Source organism: Lissotriton vulgaris, chromosome 7 (assembly GCF_964263255.1).
Source record: "Lissotriton vulgaris chromosome 7, aLisVul1.2, whole genome shotgun sequence".
NCBI lineage: Eukaryota > Metazoa > Chordata > Amphibia > Caudata > Salamandridae > Lissotriton > Lissotriton vulgaris.
The window spans coordinates 202,703,322-202,711,685 of record NC_141695.1 but is presented as its reverse complement, the minus strand read 5'-3'; the positions used below and the strand labels follow the sequence as shown (position 1 = coordinate 202,711,685).

At 45.5% G+C, this 8,364-nt stretch overlaps 1 protein-coding gene across 1 annotated transcript in view; it reads left to right on the top strand.

The window, feature by feature from the left end:
* Positions 1-384: 384 nt before the first annotated feature.
* The window catches only part of LOC147701193 (free fatty acid receptor 2-like), a 102,334-nt gene continuing 94,354 nt past the window's right edge, over positions 385-8,364 (top strand). Inside the window, exon 1 of the mRNA XM_086928592.1 lies at positions 385-762. The gene's annotated coding sequence lies outside the window, so the exon portion shown is untranslated. The remainder of the gene's footprint in view (positions 763-8,364) is intronic.

Sequence of the window (8,364 nt, the reverse complement as noted above, 5' to 3'; positions counted from 1 at the left end):
TCTCAAGAGACAGGACCCCGCTCGTGCCAGAGCCTGCTGGGGTGCAGCGCATCTCACAGCAGGCGGGAGCGCAGTCCGGCCAGAGAGCTGTGCAGGGCATAGCATCTCACAGCTAAGGCGGAGCCCAGTCCAGCCTTATAGCGCTACAGGGCAGAACATCTCACATCGGATAGGCGCTAGACCTGTTACAGCACGCTGTAGGACAGAGCTGCTCTCAAGAGACAGTACCCCGCTTGTGCCAGAGCCTGCTGGGGGGCAGCGCATCTCACAGCAGGCGGGAGCGCAGTCCGGCCAGAGAGCTGTGCAGGGCATAGCATCTCACAGCTAAGGCGGAGCCCAGTCCAGCCTTATAGCGCTACAGGGCAGAACATCTCACATCGGATAGGCGCTAGACCTGTTACAGCACGCTGTAGGACAGAGCTGCTCTCAAGAGACAGTACCCCGCTTGTGCCAGAGCCTGCTGGGGGGCAGCGCATCTCACAGCTGAAAGGAATTCAATCTGACAGAGTGTGCTGTGGACAGCTACTCACAGATGACAGGAACACAGCGCTGCTGACAGGGGCCCGGCCCGGCGAAAGCGTGCTGTGGGAGAGCGCATCTCACAGCTGACAGGAACCGAGCCCAGCCCACAAGAGCCCTGCCTCGCTGAACATGCCACGGGGCTGAGCCTGCTTCGAGCCCAAGGCGCCTAGAACACTCCAGGAGCTTGATGCGCTGTTTGGAGAGAAGAGCCTCACTTACTGGAGGCTGCGACACGCCCAGGTACAGTCCTCGAGCTGCTTGGATTGCGAGAGCGCGTGCTGCGTTATGAGCTATTGTGGTATCTGTTTATGTCCATTCTAAGTGCACTTCAACTCGTTGAAAACATTGTTAAATTTCGCATACATTTGTTAGGCCATGTCATGGTGCGTTATCTAAACAGTGTTAGACTTTTATAGCATACGCTTGTATGACTTGGTTAAAGTCGAATAAAGATATCTTGACTTGACATACGCGATGCTGTGTTTTGCTCGACCATGTTCTATTTTCTTTAGATTTGTTATGGAAGATTAGTTCATGTTATGTTTTAAGTTGTGGTGCGACGTGCCCGGCTATTCTATGACGCATTTCATGTTGTGTTGAACTGTTAAGTGCTTTTGAGTAATCTTACTCGACTCTTTTAGGATATGCTACACTTTATATCATAGTATATAATGTCATAACTTGACCTGTATTCGGCTGTGTTATGTATACTAGGTTCTGTTATTCTTCATTCCGTTCGGTTGGACTATATTACAATATATGTTATTCGATAAAATGCGTTGTAATCATTACACTACTTTACACTATGTTCTGATGTACTATCTTCGGTTATGTTCTATTGTGCTATGCTACTCTATGTAATACTAGGCTATGCTGTGACATGCCAACGTCGATACAATGAGCAGTGCTATACAGTAGGCCTGAGCGTTGTTTTCGTCAACATTTACGACGCAAAATTCACTTATTTACGCTATTACGTTAAATTTGCATAATTTGAAGTCCATTCATGTAAAAATACTACTCGCGGGAGCATGGGAGCCGCGCTTGGTGTAAGTTGTGCATTTGGATGTCAGGAGGCATTGTTTTAAATACAGCTGTAAGTGCTATGCTTGCTTGTCACTGTCACAAAATGTCACGTAGTTATGTGGGGGCTCTGCATAATTTGGCACATTTTCCACGTCATTTCGCGGGTTCCCGCACTAGGAAATTGCGCGATTTACGCCTTTCCCTACTTTGCAACTGCTACAGCCCTCCCCACCCCATTTTCATTGTACATGTTCCCTTCTGTCTTGTGTAACGGTAGGAGGAATAGCAGACACATTCTTCAGTCATAGGGGCGGAGTGGCGCATACCTTAGGTTCCCCAGGCTCCTGGGGGCATTCGGATACCACCCAGTCCGCGTCCATCTGCCTCCACTGAATCTCTGAGGTGGCTAATGTGGTCCTGGTGCGCACTTGGGGCAGGTACAAACCTTCCCTGTCATGGACATACCTGCGCATCTACCAGAGGCAGGTGCCGCCGCCAGTGACGCGTGGAGCACGTGGCTTGCCTGTGTGGCTTTACCAGCTGCCTCCATGATACAGGTTTACAGGCCTCGGATCAGGCAGGAAAGTGAATCCGACGTTTGCTGACAAAGCCTACAAGAGCCGGGCCCTCCCGCTCCGGCCCCAAAGGTCGTCTCTTTCACATCAGCAGTTCATCCAAGACGCCCGGCTCCGGAGATGCTGCCGGGCACTGTCCATGGAGAGTTGTCATACTGTCAGATAGTTTTTCACCCAAAGTCTGCGTCATAGCGTTGAGGGCAGCCGTAGGAGAGAGGAGGGAGGCGTGAGACAGCTTCACCGTTTAAGAGTCTCTAATGTATATAATATAGCACGTCACCCAGGTGCTTGCGGGTGTGGTGAGGGGAAGAGACCTCTAGACTTGAGGCAGAGCAGACGTTTATGTGAGAGTCGGGATGAGAGGGTGTGGTGACGGCTGCAAGAACATCTGTATGAGGGATTCTATTACATGTTTGCTGGTTTAAGAAAACTTCAACATGCGCCTAGAGTTTAACTGAGAAGCCAGACGAGGCTCTATAGTGAGCTGAGAGGGGGTCTATTGTGGGCTGTGTGAGGATTTACCGAGGGCTCTGTGAAGGTCCGGCGAGGGCCGTGCGGTGTTAGGGTATTTTGTGCACCGTGTGTGGGTCTGTTGAATGCTATACAAGTGCCTACTGAAGGCTATTTGGAGTTGTTAAGGTTCTATAACGAGTCTTTTAGGATCTATATAAACATATGTTATGTATGCTATATGAGGGTCTCCTGGGGCTGGAGAGAGGGGGCCGTTGGGGTCTATATCACTGTGCGCTGCTGAGGTCTATACAAGGTGAAAGTGGGGTCTAAATTCTTTGGGCTTGTTAGGGCTAACCCTGGGAAAAGCACTATGCTATGCTCGCGAAGTTTCCGCTACTTCGCTCTACGCGAATTGCACGTAGCACAGTGCAAACACGTAGGGTAGCGGGCATTTTTTGCTTGCTCGCGGTCATTTTTTGCTTGCTCGCGGTCCTCAACGCCAAGTTGACGACCGAGAGCAAGCAAAATAACATTCCGGCAAGACTTTTTCCTCGTTCGCGATCAGCAACATCAAGTTGCCGATCGCAAGCGTGGAAAATAAACCTCCCGGCAAGATTCTCAACGCGGGGAGGTCAGGTTTGTCATTGCGAGTGGTCGCGTAAGCTCGCGACCGCTAGCGATGAGACACTACTAGTCCGCGTTGAGAAAGTTGCCGCTCGAGTAAAAATCTACTCAAGATGCAGAAAACTACAGCTCGCACAGTTCAAGACGCCGTTTTAATAGATTGCACAGTGCCGGATGCTTGTCCGCGCTGTGCAATAATTGAAAAAGGCATCTTCCACAGTGCGAACAGGCTACTACGCAGTTCACGTAGTGCTATGCGTAGCTCGCGTAGTGCGAAATGCACTTTGCGTAGCTACGCGTAGCGCTACTTCGCGAACAACGCCCAGGGTTAGTTAGGCCAAAGTGAAGGACAGGTGGAGCCTCATCAGGGTCAGTTCTGAGTTACATAAGGGTATCCGTAATACCAATACTGGAATTTTGTGATTCTGTGGCTTTTTTTGCATCATTATAATTTTGCCGCATCTGCCACATAATTTGTCATCAACTGCATAATCTGCAGATTTTAACGAGAAAAAAAACCTGTTTCTACCTCAAACGGATCAAAAGTAACTAAAACTATGGAGACGTAGGTTTGCGCTGAGTGGAAGAACTTTTACAAAGCTTAACTGTTCATCTATCCGTTTTTTTCTGTATTCGGTTGTTAAATTGGTACTAATGAGGTGAAATATTTCCCCAGACAGTATTACTAAGAGTAAAAATGACAAAATAATAAAACAACGGTATATAAAGATGTGCCACGCTGTGCTGCACAATTTGCCTTTTCTTGCCTCATAATTTAGTCAACCCTGGCTCATAATTTGGTGCTCTCATGTCAAATAATTCCAGCGGCCCGGACTATAGGCTGTGGTGTCTGTATCATGGTCTATCAATGATACATGAGGCTCTGTTTGGGATCATGTTAAGTCTGCTGGATGTACATGAGGGTCTGTCATGTTCTATCTGGGGAGTCTGGAATGTGCACATATGGGGCCGTTAGAGGTTATGTTGGGCTGCTGAGGCCTATATGGGGACCATTGCTCAGTGGAGAAGTGTGGCTCACTGGTTAGAGGACGTATTTAGCCTGGCACCTGAAGGCTGCCAGGGCTCTAGGGTGCACTCTAGAGCCCTGGCAGCCTTCAGGTGCCAGGCTAAATACATGTTTTAATAAGTGTTGCAGGCACTAATCAAAGGTAGCACTCGTATCGGATTAATCTTGTCAAAAATTTAAATACAGAGTGCAGTACCCACACACATACATTGTTTTCACTGGTTAGAGGAGGCAGACCTGGAAGCAGAGGTCAGCCTGGGACCAGGGTTCAATTCCCGGCTCGGTGGGGTCTTGAGTCCTAAAAATGTCCATGGACTCGACAATTCTCGCTCCGGTGCCTACTCGATTCACGGGTTCACACTCTGCGACTCTGGGCAATAGCTTGCTTAATCTCCACAACGGCCCCTCGCGGCGGGATGTCTGGCTTTCACCTTGCGGATACCCTGCCGGGGTTATCTCACAGGGGAATACCAGGACGGGTTCCCTAAGCAAGCGCTTAGAAACCGCTCGGTGATTTGCGCTATATAAATTGCTGAGCTATATGGGGCGATCTAACAAAGTTTTCTTGGGGTTTATGTAGTAAGTTTTGTAACATATAACACAAAAATCATGTTTTCTACCAGAAACCGGAAGTCAAACGAGACCATGATGGGAAGTGAATATCCGTATAAAAGAGTTGGCGATGGGTGAATGGTTGTGTGGGTGTATTTATCTATTCCAGAGCTATCTACAAACAAGCAACGGGCCACAGCACAGCAGAGAGATGTCAGTTCATAGTATACGGCACAAAATGTATTCATTTTGTGTTTCAAGCCCCTCCCTGGTTCCTGAGAACCAGAGATTTCTTGTTGACTACTTGGTAATTCCTTGGTAACCACTCAGTTATTACTTATTGACTACTTGGTGATTACTTGCTGCACACACAAACCATTTCTTTAATTCAAATATTTGGCAGCCTCGGTTTTGTTGTTTTATCTGGCACGCTGCAATCTTGGCACAGAGATGGAGTGTGAAAATCAATTGTTTGAAGAGTGAAAAGGGATAAGCTTATCTGTAATTCTGTATAGACCCACATAAACCCGTTGTTGACATCTGCACTCAATAAAATGCTCAGGCCCTTATTTTAAGTTTTTTTCCCCTAAAATGTGGTTCCAAAATTGCCCTTCATGGGAAAGCAGTGATGCTAATTTCACGTCACTTGTGGAAATCAGACGGAAGCACTGTTCCTCCAACACACTCCTCATGTAGACTCAGAAGTATGAAGCTTTTTTGCGGCTGCAAACGGCCCGATTCACAGAATCGACTGCTCTATGATTGTAAAAATGGATTTTTTTGATGTTCAAACCACAAATTGTGATTCAGTAACAAGTTACTGTATTGCCATTTTGGTTTGAGACTGAATACCGATTCGATTTTTGGAATGGGCGTGTTGAGGGCGTCCTTCCAAATACCAAATAATAGGGTCTACAACTGTTACAACAAAGTTTTTACCACGCACTACCATTACAACGCAGGCATTACCACGCATACCATTACAACGCATTGCGCTGGGGGGTGCTCTAGGATAGGGAATAATTATAATTTTATATCCAACACCTTCCCTAGTGTCCACGGGGACTGGAGTTGGAATATAAAATTATACTTACCACTATCCAGCACCTCTAAGCGCTATGCGTTGTAACGGTATGCGTTGTAAATACCGCGTTGTAATGGTAAGCGTGGTAAAAGTATGCGTTGTAACGTCATACATCCAAATAATAGTGATTAATAGTAATAGCATTATTATTTTACTATCTCCTTAAATCAGGTGCTAAGCCATTTCTAAGGGACCTCTTCCCCATTTGTGAATGTTGACCAAAACATTTTTTAAGAAAAAGCAGTGGTCCTATCGACCACTGCTTGCTCTTAAAAAGGAAACTGACACGTTTTACTTTTTTTGATTCATCCTGTTTTCCTTTAAGGAAAATGTATAAAAAAACTGCTTTATATAAAGCAATCCCTGATATAGTGGTCTGCTAACCTCAGTAGGTCACCATCCCTGTGATGAATGTCATTCCTAAAGGATCACAAATTGTGACCTATCTCATTAATATTCATACGGTAGGTTGATTTGTGACCTACTAGGAATGGCTAATATAAAAAAATAAGAGTTTCATACATTATGAATAGTGATTATCAGGTACAGTCAGAAAAAATTGCTTTTTGGAAATCGCTACCGAAATGTACATGGTCTCTTAATTCCACTTTTTATTTAATGGCTGCACCTGGTATGTACAGTGCTACAAAGTTGCTTCTCTGTGATAGGAAGCACTGTGTATAAACAGTAACTTCCCCATTCTTAGTTTAATTGGAGTCGAGTCATGTTTTCAAGAAATGCTCCTGCAGGGGCTGGCTGTAGAGCGGTGGGACCAGTGCCATAGTTTCTGCTGACTTCAGGCGGGGGCGCCTTTTTGGCACGTATATCATTGTTTCAACAGCACCTGCTGCCAATGTGCCTTGACTCCAGCAATTTTTGGGCAACAATAAAAATGTCAAGATATGATTTATCTTCTTCCTGGTGATAGATATGAGTTTCGACTCATCATAAGGTAGCACAGAGGGTTAATTTGCCTGCTGCAAAAATGTGTACCATTCATATCACAAAGTGCATATAAGGTAAATTGGTCACTGGGTTACTGCCTTTGTCAGAGAGAACCCTTTGTTACTTGCAATGTAGAAATTAAAATCCTAACATAGAACAGTGAGCTACTAACTGTCATCATAGAGCTGCATGCAAACTTCAAGGTATAGATCACAGCGTTATGATTTTTTTCCATCTTTCATTATCATAATAATGCAAAAAGGGTAGAAATCCTTGAATTCTTAGTTTGGGTGTCTCCAGACCAAAAACTCTTAAACCATACTGCCTACCAGTAAGGATAACACATGACTCCTACACCTTGCAGTCCACTGCCTTACGTATTATTTTCCATACATTTATTTACATACCTATGATTGATTGTTTCTGTGTAATGTGTGTCTGTGAGGTAAAGTGCTCTGACACCCTACACTGGTATGAGTGGCACTATAAAACGAATTAAATGCATCTGGGAGAGAGTGGTTATGAAGACTTCTTGAGCGCAATGTTAACGGGTTGTAGTGAGGGAATCCTAGGCTGAGGTGGTCATTAGGGGGGTGCTAACAAACACTGTTGCACTGGGCAAAACTAGTGCTAAAGCCGGGTCTCTGCACCTGCTGTCATTGGCCACATGGTGTCGCTCTGAGGGCATCAAAAGATTTTGCCACATTACCTTTGAAATGCTTAGCATGTCCTGAGTAAGCGTTGGCAGTGGGACTGTGTCCTGTGCCAATATGGAAGATGCATCATCCTTTGCCTACTCTTAAATTCAAAGTAGCCGCCGCCGTTGGCATGAACCACCTACTATTAATGTTTATTACATTGGGCCTATTCAGCCTTTCTTCCTTCCAAAGACAATAAAATAAGTAACATTAAGGTATCATTAAGAGTTATGTGTTCTGTTAAAACTGCAAAGAAATCCAAGAGCCAGATGAACCTGTTTCATTCTCAAACCAGTGATGTGCATTTCGCAAACCAATTGGTTTGTGAATGGGAAGGCAACATGCGATGTGATCTATGTAGTACTAGGTCTTATCGGAAATAGTCCATTCTCATTCAATTGGAAAATGACCTGCCTAATGAATATTAATCAGGCTGGTCACCCTTTGAGATCTCTTTTGATTGTCTATGACTACAGGGATGGAAGGAAATTCAGAGTAGCTGTCACTGGCCCTCAGAACCACAGCATGAAAATGGTCCATAAATGTAAAGCTCATCCAAACAGGTGCCACCCAAATACATTAGGCCCAGGGTCCACAAAATCCTTAGGATGTCACTGGACCAGTACCATGTTATGCGCAGAATCTTGCAGCCATTCGAATTGATTTTGCTGATACTTGATTAGAAAATCTACTTGTGAGGCAGCAAATCTGCTCAAGAAGCAGCCCTCTCAGACGAAAGAGAGAGCTAGGTGGACTGGTGCTGCCTGCTTTGCAATATTATGCCTGGGCCTTCAAGCTTTCACATTTGCGAATGTTGCTGAAAATGCCTGTGAGTACAGGGAGAGGCGACATGTTCCG